This window comes from Oryctolagus cuniculus, chromosome 18, assembly GCF_964237555.1.
Source record: "Oryctolagus cuniculus chromosome 18, mOryCun1.1, whole genome shotgun sequence".
Taxonomy (NCBI): Eukaryota; Metazoa; Chordata; class Mammalia; order Lagomorpha; family Leporidae; genus Oryctolagus; species Oryctolagus cuniculus.
This window is the reverse complement of record NC_091449.1, coordinates 46669724-46687543: the sequence shown is the minus strand read 5'-3', so window position 1 is coordinate 46687543 and position 17820 is coordinate 46669724. Positions and strand designations below refer to the sequence as shown.

The 17820-nt window shown below is 37.3% G+C and overlaps 1 long non-coding RNA gene across 1 annotated transcript in view; it reads left to right on the top strand.

Moving 5' to 3' along the window:
- Positions 1-1553: 1553 nt before the first annotated feature.
- LOC103348478 (uncharacterized) overlaps positions 1554-17820 on the top strand; it is a 77778-nt gene continuing 61511 nt past the window's right edge. Inside the window, exon 1 of the long non-coding RNA XR_011384273.1 lies at positions 1554-2995. This is a non-coding gene — a long non-coding RNA (uncharacterized lncRNA). The remainder of the gene's footprint in view (positions 2996-17820) is intronic.

Below are 17820 nucleotides of genomic sequence, written 5' to 3'. Positions count from 1 at the left end.
TAAAAACTGTTTGAATCCCCCAAATGTTCCTGACATCATTAGATAGAATAGATTTTGACAACAGGGCGTGGGAGGGAACACAACAGTTGAGTGGACAATAGTTTTCTGAATCTTTGGAGGTGAAAGAAATACTATTTTAAATCTTTCAAATAGTAAATGATCAGATGTCAATATTATCTGACAGGTAAATAATGCCAACTTCTGCTCTGTTCAAGAATACAAACTTGACTATTCTTTGTTTGTAATCAATCAAGTCTGAGAAGGAGCATTTTTAATGTTTCTTTCTGTTTTTTTTTTTTAACATTTTATTTCAGAATAGCTTTAAATTTACAAAACAAAAATTGTAAAGCAGTAATACAAAAAAATCACATGTATCTCTAACCCAGTTTCCCTTATTAATGTCTCATATTAGTTGTTTTCCTCCAAACTCTGTTTATCCCACCCCTCCCAGCCTCTAGTAATCAACATTTTGTGTTCAGATTGAGATTTATTAAAAAATTAATTTTAGCTCCTACATCTAAGAGACAACATATGGCATTCCTCTGTGTCTGGCCTTTTTCACTCAACATGATGTTCTTCCAGTTCCATTAGAACAGCCACTAAGGCATTTGTTTTAAATTTTCTGATAAAATACTAGCACCAAATGGGAGGGCAGAAAGAAAAAAGGGTAATCAAATATTCTAAAATTAATAAACTTATAGGCATATACTTAAAAAGCCTGTTATAGAAAGTTTTTTAAATCCAATTTGTCCATCAAATATTTATGAATTGCCTTTCCAACAGGTATTAGTTACTGGGGATACACAAAGATGACTGAGACACTTTCAAAATAATCCCTCATCATGTGCTAGGTAAAGAGCTATCTCCTCAAACGCAAATGACTAAAATGACAAACAATTTCATATATCTCTCATTCGCTTAGCAAAAAATTGGCAGAATGAGAAATGTTAGCCTTTTTTTAAAAAAAAAGATTTTATTTATTTATTTGAGAGAGAGAGTTACAGAGAGAGAGAGAGAGGGACAGACAGAGAAAAAGGTCTTCCATCACTGGTTCACTTCCTAAATGGCCGCAATGGCTGGAGCTGGGCAGATCTGAAGCCCCGGAGCCAGAATTTTCTTCCTGGTCTCCCATGTAAGTGCAGGGGACCAAGCACTTGGGCCGCCTTCCACTGCTTTCCCAGGCCACAGCAGAGAGCTGGATCAGAAGTGGAGCAGCCGGGACATGAACCAGTGCCCACATGGGATGCCAGTGCTGTAGGTGGAAGCTTAGCCCACTACACCACAGCACTGGTCCCAAAATGTTAGATTTTGTCATCAAGAAAGAGAATTACTTAAAATAACTTAAGAAGCTTTTTTACAATAGCATGAGTGATTTCCTCAAAATGAAAACACATAGCATTTGTTTAAATGCTATCCTTCGAATCACTTTAGTATTAATATCATTTATATCTTCATATTATCTACATTGGGAAGATCATGGGTTATAATCCTTATGTTTTAGGAGAAAAATCTAGATTCTAAGAGTACAGTAGATGCTGTCAGCGCAGTGTCTTTAGCACTCATCATTTCTGTATATATCTATAATCTTCTATTTGCAGAACTTGGGGCATTTGACAGCACTGTCTCTTATAATTAGAGCAAATGTGTCTCCACAGGGCAGATCAGAAATCAGAGGAACAATGCCTACAAATTAGTCTTTGTGCAGTGATGAGCTGACGTGCAATGCCCCAGTGTCTGTACTGTTCTTGGGAGCACAGGGCTCTCTGAGAAATGTTCTTTGCAGTCTTGCTGAGGTCCCAAGTGACAGGGAGCCCTGTCTGCCCATGACTGCTTTTCATTGATGTACTCGGTATTGACTGCTCATATATCTTCTCATTTCCCTTCTGGAATCCCTTTGGATTCCTTCCCAAAATAAATCCAAACAAAATAGACAAAAACTTGCCTACAAATGACTGTCACAAGGCCAGTTTGTATTAGAAACAGTCTACCAAGGCCAGTGATTACTTCAAATCCAGGCAGCTGGAAGCTGGCATCCTGTCACAGGGGGTTAAGCCACTGCCCACATCACCTCCATTCTGTATTGGAATGCCAGCTCGAGTCTGCTAGCCCACTTCTGATTCATATTCCTGCTGATGCTCGAGATGGGAGTGGAAAATAACCCAACTGCTTGGGACCCTGCCACCCATAATGGAGACCCGGATGGAGTTCCACTCCTGACTTTGGCCTGGCCCAGTCTTGGCTGTTGCAGACATTTGGGGTATAAAGCAGTGAATGGAACATCTCTCTCTTTCGCTCTCTCCTTCTCAATATCTACCCTTGCAATAAATAGATAAATCTTAAAGAATAAATTAATTGCAGCTACTAAACAATGGAGTTCAGGCAAGCACACAAGTCCCAAACCCAATGACATGTAGTTTTTAGCCGTAACCACTGCACTAAGGGGAAAAGAAAAAACAAATAAATAAAAAGTCTTCCTATGGCATTTTTTCCCTTCCCTCTACAAATAACGTACACCTTTAGCTCACAGAACTTGACTTGCAATTAAACCATTTCCCACTAACATGTTTGGTCAATGGATAATTTTGAGAGATAATATAATTTAGTGGAAAGAACAGGATTTGGAGGGAAAGATCTGAGTTTACATCTTTCTTCTACCTTGTACTTGCTATGAATATTAATTTACTGCTCCACATTTCAGGAGACTCTTCTTTCAAAAATGAGGTTAATAATGATAGTATCTAAGTCATAGCATCTTTAATGAAATAAAATACTACACATAAACTTCTGGACATGACCTTGTTGTCACTAAATATGTGGTATCTTCTGTTACAGTGATTTCTTCTTGAGAGTAATACTTTTTCATTTGATTTTATGTTAGTGACAAATGGATGCCTGGACTAAAATGAAGAGCTGGATTTATTGATCTCTTTAAGTAAATGGACAAACTTAAGACTTCTCGTATGAAGAAAGATGCTCTAGTTATTTTATTGCACAGGTAAAGAGCTCCAGTAGAGAAACATTCCTCTCGCAGGCTTTGGGAAATCCAGATGCAGAACTGTCATTTCTCAAGCTCAAAGACACTTAGAGAGCAAACAGCCCTATCTATTTCTACCAGTTGGTTTCCCACTGATATTTTCCCTGGCCCCTGATGACAGCATATGAAAGTAGAGCTTATCTGGAAAGCATTAAATTGCTTTTGTTTAAAAACAGAATAATAATATGACTGTCAAGGTAGGATTGTTTATTCCTAAGAATCCACGATGGGCTTCTACCATGAGTAGTCAAGACTTAGAAACTCTGGCAACACCTCTGCGATAGCTATCAGGTTACCAAGAGATTTCCAAGTAGCAGGTCTGTGATATTTTATATAACTTTTCACAACCTTGAGCAATGTGCGTAGAAAAAAAGATTCTAGTTTTTTAAGGAAACTTTTCGAGGTCAAATAGCAAGTCCAGATACGAACGTTTGTTTTAAGCCTACACTGTAGGATGCCAAAAAAAAAGTACTATGATAAAAGATATGGGGAAGTAAAAAGTAAAAGATACAGAGAAATGAAACTTGTTGGAGAATTCTGAGAAGTCTTAAGTTTTGATTTGGAGTCTGAGTGCCTGGCACACAGCTTACTGCTTCATATACATTAAAGGAGCATATCATTATGCTCTTTGAATTGTATCTACGAAATACATGAAATTTGTTCTCTTTATTTTTTTTAAGATTTATTTTATTTATTTGAAAGACAGAGCTACAGAGAGAGGTAGAGACAGAGAGAAAGGTCTTCCATCCTCTGGTCCATTCCCCAGATGGCCGCAACGGCCGGAGCTGTGCCAATCCAAAGCCAGGAGCCAGGAGCTGCTTCTGGGTCTCTGACACAGGTGGAGGGGCCCAAGGACATGAGCCATCTTCTACTGCTTTCCCAGGCCATAGCAGGAAGCTGAATCAGAAGAGGAGCAGCCAGGACTAGAATGGGTGCCCACATGGGAGGCTGGCACTTCAGGCCAGGGCGTTAACCCATTGCACCACAGCGCTGGCCCCAAAATCTCTTTATATTAATAATTTTAAAATGTTAGAAATTACAGAGTTCACTGTAGATTGAATACCTCTTATTCGAAATACTTTGGAGGAAAAGTATTTTAGATCTGGGAAGTTTTCTGATCACAGAATATTTTCATACACATAATGAGAAATCTTGGGAATAGGACATAAGTCTAAACATGAAATCCATTCATGTTTCATATTCACCTTCTACCCATAGCATGAAGATAATTTTACTCAATATTTTACTTTTTAAAAGATTTATTTATTTATTTAAAAGAGTTATGGAGAGAGAGGGCCCCAGATGGTCACAATGGCCAGGAGTGGACCAGGCCAAAGTCAGGAGCCAAGAGTTTCATCCATGTTCCCTACAAGGGTAGCAAGGGCCCAGGCACTTGGATGATCTGCTGCTGCATTCCCAGGCCATCAGTAGGGAGCTGGGTTGGAAATGGAGCAGCCTGGACACAAAGCAGCGTCCATATGGGTTGCTGGCATCACAAGTGTTGGCTTTAACTATTATGCCATAATGTTACCCCCATTTACTCAATACTAAAAGAAAAAAATCAAATTTGTGTTGCCAACGTTATGGCACATGTTAAGCCGCTGCCTGAAGGTAGCATACCGCATAAATTCTAGTCTAGTCCTGGCTGTTCCACTTCTGATCCATTTCCCTGGTCATGTGCCTGAGAAAGTAGCAGAGAATGGCCTAAGAACATGGGTATCTGCTACCCCGATTCAGTTCCAGGCTGCTGTCTGCAGCCTGGCCCAGTGCAGGCCTTTGTGGCCATTTAGGGAGTGAACGAGTGAATGGAAGATCTCTTTCTCTTTATCTCTCTCTCTTTCTCTCTCTTTCTCTCTCCCTCCACCCCTCTCTCCCTACCTCTTTCTCTGGTGTTCAAATATATAAATAAATCTTTAAAAACATACTTTTTTAAAAAAGTGTATGAAACAGTTGATAGATTTCTACCTGTAGCCTCATGTGAAATGTGGAATTTCTACCTGTAGCCTCATTTTGGAATTTGAAACAAATTGATTCTCAGATTAAGGATACTCCACCTGTGTATGGAAGGAAAGACAAAGGGAATGAGAGAATTCTAAGCAAAAGGAGCAACATGTACTACAATTTAGACTTTGAACATGAATAGTGATATTTCAGGATCACACTTTATAAGGCACTGAAGTTAGCATTAGGGAATTTTGATGGTTGCTTTATAGAAATAACTGAACACACTGAAGTTGTAATTTACTTGAAAGCATCCTTATGGTTCTCAACAGGCTTCACAATTTCTAAAAAGCTTAAATAACAGTATGTACACCTTGATGGTTTGAAAATATTAAATGTTTTCTTTTTTAAAAAATATGGCATCATGTCTGTTAAAGGAGAGACTGCAAAACTAACTCGCTAAGTCAGTGGAAAATTGATCTGTTAGACCCATATTCATTTGACCTACATAATATTGGCATCCTAAACGAAATCTCTGTCTTTCTTAATATTCTCCCTCTCTCTGTCCATCTTGCTTCCCTTCTTTCATTCAACCATACCCTTTACCCTCAAACAATGAACAGACCACACATATTTTTAGTATTTTTATGCCCATATTGTGTTGAAGTCTCAAAGATCCAGCTTTAAAATTTAAAATATGGGTTTTCATACATTCTTTGAGAACATGATATGATGTCTGTCCACCTTTAATCATAGCTGGAACTAATATCTTTCAGCTCATCATCTTCTGTGGATTGTTTAGAAATTTGAGATAACCCTTACCTTGAACCTTACATTGCTATCAATTACTATAAAATAAATTATCCATAAACTTAACATCTTAAAATGACAACCATTTTACTGTAGCTCAAGATTTATGGAATTCTACAGAACAGAAGCCCTGATACTAATTCAGTAATAGAGGTAAAAAGCAGGGATATATCCAAGTCCATTTTTGTGACATGTCTTCAAAAAGTTCATGAACTATGTGTAGTGTAAAAAAAAACTATGCATGGTTTTCAGAAAATGTATCTGTTAAGATTCTTTTAAGTCCAGTTTTCATTAACTTTATAAGATGCCCTATATATATTTATATATACAAAGATATGTTTATATACAAACTTACATGTTTATACACAAACATGTGTATATAAGCATACATAAGCATTAATATACATATTCAACTAAATATTGCCAAACATTGCTCTAACACTCTAGATTATTTCATGATAATATAGAGAAACCAAACATAGGCATATATGAACAAATCATATATGTAATAATATATACATATACATTTACATATTATCACATTGCACTGTATTGCTTAGCACATATTTTTATAGTATTTAAAATATGATATAAATATTTTATGCATCCTGTCTGTGAAAAATTTCCTTGCAGGAACCATGATAAAAGTATTATTCACATATGCACTTGGTAACATACAGCATTTGGTACAGAATTAGGGCAACAAATAATAAAAAGCTGACACTCCTGAAGGATATCACTATCTCATAATGAAATCAATAGAAAAATAGATGATCAACAGGTATGAAAATTAAAGAAATAGTAGAGCTATAAAAATTAATACTTTATGTACATTGTCCTCCCTTAGTAGATGTATACCATTGGGCACTAAAATATTTATATTTCACAAAACAAATATTTTCTATCACATCTTAATCTGTACCTGTTTGTGTAAGTAACATCACTAGGGATATGATGCCACCTGGTTTTCAACATGAGCTAGTATTCTTATATATCTGACTCATGAAAATTTCATTATAACTGAATATCTGAAAAAAATGAAAAAATGGAAAACAACGTATACCTATAAATCACCTGTAGAGAATTACTGGCTTACCCATATCATTTTATTAAATCAATTATGTAGCTCTAGGAAAGGGAGCATTTTTAATCTCTGTGCTGAATGCGGTAGGGGGAATCATGTCCTCCCCCCTAAAGATATGCACAGGTAATCCACAGAACCTATGAATATGTTATCTTACATGGAAAAAAAATGACTGTTAAATAGGATTAAGGGTTTAGACTATGATTTGGAGAAATTGTTCTGGAAGTGGTCCCTACATACTTGGGTGAGTAGACCCAATCTAATTCCATAAGCTTTTAAAAGTTGGGAATATTTTTCTCAGCCGTGGTAAGAGGGCTTGGAAGAACATCTGCAGCCAGAAGTACAGATGTTAGGAGAGAAAGCTAGAAGTTAATGACCTGGACACCCAAGCTGTGAGCCATAACAGACTGGTCAGAGAGAGGTTACACTGCTGAATTTGAAGACCGAACAAAGTAGACGCTATAGTTCAAGGTATCTTCCAGAACTCGTATTTTGCAAAGGTAATGTCCAAGGCAACAGCTTTGGAAGGAAGGACCTACTAAGAAGTGATTGTGCTACAAGGAATTTGGCCTGATGAATGCATTAAATGCCATTTTCAGAGTTGGCTTCTTATGAAAGATTTAGTCCAGTACTCGTATCTGTCTCTGCCTTAGTCTCCGTTTCTCTCTTTTTCTCTCTCCTCTCCCTCATTTGCTCTCCTGCCCTCCTGCCTTCTGCAGTGGGATGACTCAGCAACAAGGTCGTCAGCAAATTCATCTGCTCAATTTTGGACTTTCCAGCCTCCTGAACCTTGAGCCAAATAGGTTTCTATTCATCATAAATCACTCATTGTTGGATATTTTGTTATAGAAGCACAAAATGAATATAGGTGACAAGAACCATGGAATGCAAGGAGCTTTCTGTATAGAATAGGTCAGGAAGCAAGCTCTCTCTCAGGGCCTCCCTCTTAAATCTGTGTATGTGAAATACGTGAAATGTGTTCACCTTATATAAATAAAAATAATAAAAAAATGAAGATCAGCAGATACCTTGATTTTCACCCGGGGAGATCTGCATCGCGTTTTTGACTTAGCAAATGAAAAGATAGCAAATAGATACTGTTTTGTCACATTAGGTTTGTGGTAATTTGTAATAGCAGCAATAAAAAAAGAATCTACTGAGAATGAGAAATAGGGTCAGAGAAGGACACACTCACACGCACACAACCTGGATTTAGACACAGGGAAATTTAACTGTAGGCCCTATTATCTCTCCATTACACTAACCTGTATTGGGAGACTATAATTTTTCTAGAAGCCTCTCTTTTGTGGATCAAGGACAAATTTTATAGCAGCAGAAATCATAATTTCTGGAGCTGACATAAAAATAACTTCAGAGTAAAGATACACTATAATAGCATTAGATTTTATGGAGGTAAGTATAAGAAACATCGTTTAAAAAGGCATGCCTGTGTCTTTTCTAAATTTGCAGTGGAATCTATTACCTATTATGCTGAGTGATGCCAGCAGTATTAAGACTTGACTGATAAATAACACCTTGCTATCTATCCACTGATAGGAGACACCCTGCTAATGAAATGAACTTTAATATTAACACAAAACAGCAAGTTTCTAACATAGCATTTCACATTATCTTGGTTTGTCCAAAAAATTAAGAACACCAATTATTATTTTAAAAATATGAGAACCTAGTAACAAAAGTTAAATAAACCAAATTCCAATAAACAAATCTAATATCAGAGGGTTGGTAAAACACTATACCTCTGTTTTCATGTTAGTGTTTTTGTTCTATTCTGGATTGCCTTGTTTATCTGATTTTGCATAACACATTGACACATTTTGGGGGCAGTGTGGCCAGATTTCAAGCAATTCTATCATATATCATAACAAATTATTTATGTGCTATTTTAACATATACATAACACTATGCTATTGAAAATAAATTTTGTGTGATATTTTAGCATACGTGCCTGTCTATAAGCACTTATATCTCCCATGCCCCTCTACCACACAATCTTACATTTAGACTGTATACGTTAATGTATATCAAGGGTTATAGATAGCTTTATTTCCTTTGGCAACTCTAGATATTTGGAAGTGACTTTATGAACATGTCATTTTGAAAAATATTCAGAAGGCTGCTGTAAGATCTGTGGAAATTTATGTGCATATTAAGGGATGCCAGATCATAGTGGGGAGAATTGCTGGAAGTTTATTTCTCATTTGCAGCTTTATACTAAGTGTACATGCAATTCAACAAGTATGTGCACACTCTTCCGTATCCTATAGGTTTCAGTAGATAAGGAGTGAAGTTTATTTCTGCAAGTGATTCTACAGAAGAGGGGTGAGGAATTAGAAAGGGTAAAAAAAATGAAGAAGAAAAAGCTGATCCAAGGATCATGGTTGTAGGCCTGTGAGCTTCTATATTTCTGGGAATATCTAAGGATTCACATAGAATGTACCTTGCAGTTACTAATCCAGGGAACAAAAGAAGGAAGCATTTATCCACTCAACTCTTCAATCCTATCCACGAGGCACTGACCATGCATGTTATTCCCTTTGCTCTTTCGTTCTGCATTGCATAGTAAGGGTACCTGCAGAGATTCCTTTTTACAGCCCCAGAGAAACCCCAGATGCCAAGAGAGAGAATTACATATCAGGTAAAACAAGCTGTTCTAAAGGTACACGGGTAAAGCTTGTTTATTCAACAATGGCAGAAATAGAAGGTGGGGCATGAGAGGTGGCAGAAATGTGTATATGCAGGTAGAACATCAGTCTGGAAACCCAGTCTTTTTCTGAAAAGGATTTGCCAAGTTTTTTTTTTTTTTTTTTTTTTTTTTTTTTTTTTTTTTTTTTTGACAGGCAGAGTGGACAGTGAGAGAGAGAGAGAGACAGAGAGAGAAAGGTCTTCCTTTGCCGTTGGTTCACCCTCCAATGGCCGCCGCGGATGGCGCGCTGTGGCCAGCGCACATGCTGATCCGATGGCAGGAGCCAGGTGCTTCTCCTGGTCTCCCATGCGGGTGCAGGGCCCAAGCACTTGGGCCATCCTCCACTGCACTCCTTGGCCACAGCAGAGAGCTGGCCTGGAAGAGGGGCAACTGGGACAGAATCCAGCACCCCGACCGGGACTAGAACCCGGTGTGCCGGTGCTGCAAGGCGGAGGATTAGCCTAGTGAGCCGCGGCACTGGCCAAGATTTCCAACATTTTAAAGTAGACATGTATGCAGCCTCGGATGTGCATGCACATAAACATATAACTTCTGTGAATGATTTCCATGATTTAAAGAAGAAATCAGCCAACATTTTAGAAAATGCATTAATTAAAATGCGTAGTTACATCAGTATTTTCTAGAGTTATAAGGTAAAATCAAAAGCACACACAGATGGATGAACACATACATAAGAGCCATTATCTGGGTCAGAATTTTCAGTCCTCTGTGGTAGGAGTCTGTTAAGGGCCAAGGCACAAATATTTTAACTTTCAGGTTATGAAGTTTTTTCACTATTACTCAGTTGTGCCTTTGAAGGACAGAAGAGGCTACAAAAATATGTAAATAAAAAGGTGTGGCAATAAAACTTTGTTTACAAAAGCAGGCTGTGGCCCTGTGGTGCAGTAGGTTAAACCTCTGCCTCCATTTCCAGCATCCCATATGGGCACTGGTTTGAGTCCCTGCTGCTCCACCACTGATCCAGCTCCCTGTTAATGCACCTGGGAAAGCAGCGGGAGATGGCTCAAGTCCTCCGACCTCCGCAGACCAGAAAGAATCTCCCGGCTCTTGGCTTCAGATCAGCCCTGCTCCAGCCATTGGGGCCATTCAGGGAATAAACCAGCAGATGGAAGACCTCTCTGTTTCCTCCTCTCTCTCTCTGTAAATCTGCCTCTCAAATAAATAAATAAATAAATCTTTAACAACAACAACAACAACAAAAGAGTCAATAGTAATGCCTCTGGGGTGGGACCCTACCAGTCCTCACTGAGAGATACCCGTGCTGGAATTCAAGTACCCCAGAATGACCAAGTAAAATCTGATGTTTCTTGGAAACATGGAGTCTTGTGATTCTGAATCACAATTTTGCCTGCTGTTAGCACATTGAATTAATAATACTACATTTCCCAACTTTAAATAACATGAGGCAGAAGTTATCTTAAGAGCTTTCAAAGCAGAAATCATAGCAAGCAATTTCTTTTTGCAGGTAAGAGCGTGGCATTTCCCCTCCTCAAAGATTAGCCCCTAATGGATCAGCTGCCCTGAGAGATAGGTAACTACGTGATTCACTCGAAATGGACTCACGTCCTAAAAAAGGAAACCTTTCCAGGAATGCATCGCTAAACGATGGGGAGGCCTCATCAATTTGCTCAATACAGTCAGCTTAGTGGGTTAGGCACGACTTCTCTTAGAATGTGTTTTGCTGCAATATCATGGAGTGAGAATTCAAAGTTCCATCATTCACTTACCAAGGATCAATAAGCTTCATTTTAAAAACTCTTCCATCATCGTCAGGGAAAGGAATCTCCCAGCAGTTGCTGGCTTCTTGGCTGCTGTTTTGGAGAACCCACTGTTTCAGGGAATAGTGTGTAAGACGCTGTCAGAAGTGAATGGAATTCAGCATGAACTCATTCTCTTCACAACATCATTGCTTTGGGGACATATCTCTAAAGACATTAGAGGTTTACTGAGTGCCTCTTAGGATGCTACTGATGTGAAATCTGGCACAAAGATAGAGAAAAAGTGGAGGATCTGGTGTTATCTTGATTTATCTAGGTCAAAAAAATATTTCAAGCTGGCATTGTGGTTCAGCAGATTGAAATGTTCCTAAGACAGATGAATAAAAACAGGTTGCTGGATTCCAAGTCGTTTGATCTGTAGGTAAGACCAAGTTAGCATCGAGGCCTACTGTGTGGGGACCACTTAGAAAACAGGTGTCCTGAGCAATGGTGCTGACAGAATAAGAAATTCAAATGAGTAGGATGTTTAGAAAACAAGGGAGAATGGTTCTGCAGGAATCATTGTAAAGTGGGAAATTGACCAGCTGTGTTCAGACTGCATTTTTTCTCGGCATGTGTTTACCTGTTTGTTTTTGTTCCTCCATGTGTCTTCATGTGAGAGGACATTGCAGAGACAGTGTAGAAGGACAAGTAGAAAGACACAAGATGAAATGAAATTTCTGTGCTTTAAAAGGACAACTATGTAATAAGGAAATGCATCTGAATTATGCAAACAGTGCACTTGTCATCACCTTGGAGAAATATTTTCATCATTGAAAATCCTGAGATTTGGTATTTGTTCTCCAATCCTGGATAAGTAAATTTTGTTTCCATATGAATTCATGCCATGGCCTGAGATACTATCAACGAGTAATTTTAGCAAGAATATCTACTTCAGTTCAGGGTTGAGTTTTATCTATTTTTTGTCTTATTTGTATTTTCTCTTTTTCTGTGTATATGTGTGTGGGGGTGTGTGTCTCTTATTTTGATCTCTTTTATTTCTTGTTTGTTTTTCCAATGATCACTACATTAAGTCCAAATTAAGTAATGACATGCTTTATAAAAGGTTGTATTTTAATTATAATAAAAACACATCATATTTGGATGCATAAAAATCTGTAATATTTCATTGTTAGACATCTCAACATCATGTGAAACATTTTCACCATAAAATAAAAGTTAAAACAAAAATGTTACCAATGGCTTTATGCAAACAAAACATTTGGAAGTTGCCTGTTGAATTATCTATCCTCCATCATCATCATCATCCTCATCATCACCATCACCCATCTTTTCCCTCATACAGAACATGAGAAAAGAAAAAGTGAAACCCTTGATAGTTTTAAAATAACCTAAGATCCACTTATTTTGTTTTTTGGTTGGTAGATTGTATTACATATACATAGTACATATATTTATAATGTACAATGTGGCATTTCAATTCATGGATATATTGGTTAAGGGCCACATCTTCCCAGCCTCATTGCGCTTGGGAAATTATGTTTTTTTCAAACTTAGTTTTTGGTGTTAAAGTTATTTTGAAGGCTTATTTGTGTGAGCAGCACATTTATAACATTCATTTTGGTAAGAATGTCTTCTATGAGAGATTTTTGGTTTATTATTCCTTTTAGGACATAACAACATACCTTCATATCAGCAGTGACATAAACTTGGCTCAAGAGAACAGAATAGAAAGTAAAATCATGTTATACTGAAAGCTAACATTTGTTTACTTATTTATTTATTTATTGCATTGAACTCAAAAATCATGACATTAATTAAATTAGTCCTCTGGGCACTATGTAGGCTCCTCAGTATATAAAGATGGTCTTGCATTGTGCCAGAGCCTGTATAAAGACCATGTGCTTTTTGTTATGAAACAGCATTATCACTAATTGTTTTTTCCTGAGGGTTCTTCATTCATTTGCTCTATAATTATTGGGTAAAATTATTTGCATCATCTTAATGTGTGTAGGCAGGAATATACATATAGTATCTATTAATATGGTATAAATATATGCCTTTTAAAATCCATCCTAGAATATTAGTAGTTATTTCTGGCACATGACATATTTTACCTCTTTCAAGAAGCAGTTAAAACAGGAAAATACATATTATATGTGATGCCTACTTTTCAGATAACCAAAAATATCAATGGCTTTTCTTTACTTTCTGCCCATTATTTTAAAAAAAAATATATATATATAAAGCTATTAAGTACTAGGAAGTGGTTGTTTAGCCCGGCAGTTAAGATACCTATGTCGGGGGCTGGCGCTGTGGCTCGCTTGGTTAATCCTCCGCCTGGTGGTGCCAGCATCCCATACAGGCAACGGGTTCTAGTCCCGGTTGCTCCTCTTCCAGTCCAGCTCTCTGCTGTGGCCCAGGAAGGCAGTGGAGGATGGCCCAAGTGCTTGGACACCTGCACCCCCATGGGAAACCAGGAAGAAGCACCTGGCGCAGTGCCCTCCGTAGCGGCCATTTGGGGGGTGAACCAACGGAAGGAAGACCTTTCTCTCTGTCTCTCCCTCTTACTGTCTATAACTCTACGTGTCAAATAAAAAAAATTTTTTTTAAATATACCTATGTCCCAAATCAGCAGAGTAGTTGAGTTTGAATCCCAGATTTGACTGCCGATTCCAGTTTTCCTCTAATGCATATTCTGGGAGGCAATTGTGATGGATGAAATAATTGAATTCCTGCCACCTAATTGGGAAACCTGGATTGCATTCCTGGTTCTCAGAAACACATTCCCATTATAGCAATTTTTCAGGGACACATTTCAACCCACAACAATGATGATGACTAACATAATAATAATTAGCTTTTCTCAACACAGCTGTGGGTTCTCCAACATTTAGTAGATGATGGACCATATAATATGCCAGCATACATGACACATATTTAGTAATCATAACAACTCTGTGAGTAATCTATTAATATCCTAAAAGAGAGGCCTAAATGATTAAAACTTACCCAAAATCTTACTACTAAAAATGCCCTGGTTTCAAAATGGTGAAGACTTTTCCTCTTTGGGGACATTTGACGACATCTGGATATTTATTTGAAGAGCGCAGTTACAGAGAAAGAAGGAGACACAGAGAGAGGAATCTTCCTTCTGTTGGTTCACTCCTCAAATGGCTGCAATGGCTAGGGTGGGGCCAGACTGAAGCCAGGAGCCAGAAGCTTCTTCTGGGTCTTCTACATGTAAACAGGGCCAAAGGACTTGGGCCATCTTCCACCGCTTTCCCAGGTACACTAGCAGAGAGTTGAATCAACAGTGGAACTGCTGGGACTCGAAACGGCACCCACATGGGATACTGGTATCCCAGTGGCAGCTTTAGCAGCTATACCACAGCGCAGGACCCTAGACATGTTTTTTATTAATAAAATAAGTGGTCAAGGAGAATGATTGCTCTGAAAGGGTTTGTCAAGAGCCTTCACTTCCTTAAAAACACCATTGTGTTGTTTACTTCCTGTTTTCACTGTTGAAAGGTTACTTTACTATTTTGATGTAGAATTAATATATTGTTCAGACATTATTTGACAAATGCAAGAATACTAATGTCACTCACTCATCTAACTATATAAAGTCAGCCAATGAACATATTTGATATATTTCTAAAGACTTTTTCAGTGTTGATTCTGACATGGTTTTGGTTACATTTTGAGCTTCTAAAAGATAACAATAGCAAAGAATATTTTCTAACTATTTAAGATTGTTTTGAACACCATCATGTTATATTTCCATATACCTGAAATGTACCATTTCTTTTGTTTAGACCTACTTTATTTATTTTAAAGGCAGAATGACACACACACACAGAGAGAGAGAGAGAGGGAGAGAGAGAGAGAGAGAGAGAGAGAGAGATCTTCCACCTTTTGGTTCACTTCCCAAATGTTTATAACAGTTGGATCTGGGCCCAGTAGAAGTCAAGAGCTAGGAACTCATGCAGGTTTCCTACATGAGTGCAGAGACTCAAGTCCTTGGCCATCTTCTTCTACCTTCTCAGATGCATTAGCAAGGAGCTGGATCAAAAGAAGAGCAGATAGGACTCAAACCCCTGCTCTGATAGAGCATCCAGTATTGCAAGCCGTGCCTTAAACTGCTGCGCTATAACATTCGCCCACAATATATCATTTCAGTGTAGCAAAATAACCTGCGTATTAAGTAGTATCTGATTTTATTGACCTTTTTTCCATTTTTCCACTTTTATTTCTTCAGTCATAACACATAATTCAATTATTATTACTTAGTTGACTCCCCCTCACCACTTTATAAAATAGAATTTTAGATTCAAGTTTAATGGAATAAGTAGTACACAAATAATGTTGTTATTAACTTTGTCGTATTATTTTTCTCAAGGGTTGCATCTGCCTTACTCTCTGGGGATATGTGTATCTGTGCTTCACTCTCTAGTGTCAAGCAAGATGATTCAAAGTTAGAGAAAGCATGTCTCATTTTCAGGGATATTTTCCTGAGTTACAGAAATCAGTTTTTCACATTAGCCATTTCCATTTTCACATCTGCATGTTAGATGTCTGCATTTTTCTGTTTGTAGAAAAGGAAATTTATGTGACTTCTATGCACCTTGTTCTTATTATGTGTTCCAACATTTTCCTGAAAAATTGTAATCCTTTCACACTGATTCTATGTGATTTGTCATTATAAATGTAATGTGGGTTACTGACCATAGACAATTTAATTTTCTCTCCCTTTAACCCTGCACCATGCTACAGAAACAGAGGGGTAAGTGTATTGTTTACTCAGATGACAAAGACACAAAGATAGATGAGGAGAAAAGAACATATACTTCTTTTTCAAACAAAAAATTGGTAGATAGAATACATATCTAGGTGTTACAGCTGTCAGAGAAGGGAAGTCAAAACATAAGTGGGTTCTGAGGGGAAATATTTTTAAGGGATTGAAAAATCGGCTCGTGAGAACCCCTGAGAGACTCCAGATTTGAAGGTAGATTGAAGAAGATGTGAACACAGGGGAATAATTCACATATGTGTATGTGTTATATTTCTCACACAAGCATATATAAATATATGTGTACACACACATATATGTGCATATATATATGTATATTCCATCTTATAAGAAAGTTGGTGTTTCACTGGTTTCTCCTTCGTTTCACATTCCTAGGAAATTGTTTTATTTTGCTCCTTCTTATTTCTTTTCCCTGAGAGATAAGAGACTCGAAATAACAAAAAACATAGAGGCAGACATACGAGTCAGAATGGGAAGCTGAAGTGAGGGATGGTGATTGTTTAGAAAAGTGGAAAAGCAGTCATCTCTATACTATACTATGGGACTCATTTCCTCCTTATCCATCCTATTCACAAAACTTAGGGCATGAGGCTTGTGCATACCCAAGCATGATATTGGAAGAATTATCTGTAGAGCAAATGAGCGACCCTAGCAATATCTCCACAAACATATTTCAAAGAGAATGGCAGACTACTGTACACAGACTGTAGAGTAAGGTTCCTGGTGATCAATATTTCCTCTATGCACAAGATTGCAGTGCTGCATTTAGGATACAGCTAAGAACCACCAGATATTTAAGCTAATTCTCCAACACAAAAGAGACCAATCAAGCAAACCGTAATTATTAAAATTCTAGTAACAACTTAAAAACTATAAAACAAAAAGCATATTGCGTGTATATATATATATATATATTCCCTGCAATCTGAAATTCAAAGATAACAAGATAATCAACATTGCCTTGTAAATAGACCAACAACGTGCAAAATAATGTACATGTTTATTATATTGGATCTGTCAACAGTAATATTGTTTAATATTGAAACAATGCTTTTAAAATTGTAATTTTAAAAATGCTTCTTAAATTTATTTATCTGACATAATTATCAATCAAATGAGAGAGTAGCATATGGAAGGTCTCAAACAACAATGTAAATATCCTTTTTCAGGAATTATTGAAACAAGTACATAAATAAAATTATAAGACCAACTAAATGAAACATGTAATATAGGAAGTAAAACATTATATCAAGAGAATGGCAAATTGATTTCTTAAGATATTCTGCAATTTCAAATTTTGATTGTATATCTTAGAACATTCAACATAAATTGCAGCATTAGCACAAGGACCCCAAGAAGAATTTCTTTTGTGGATAATGTGACAGATTATGTTTTGGATTAGAACATGAGGATGAAATATTGCTCAGTGTCAAGAAAACAAAGACAACTAATCAAGAAGTAGACTTGCACAGGCTTCATAGAGCATTCATTGAGGAAGTCTCATGGAAATGAAGACAGTAGTGGACATGTGGGCTCACGGCTCAAGTATTTCAAGTCTGCACACAAGTCCTGGTACAATTAGAAAAAGACTCAGATCTATACTCAGCATTAACTTCAATGCATGTGAGTGTTGAATTACCAGAACTTCACCTGGCATTGAGGGCTCAATAAAATTGATTTAAAAATGGTGCA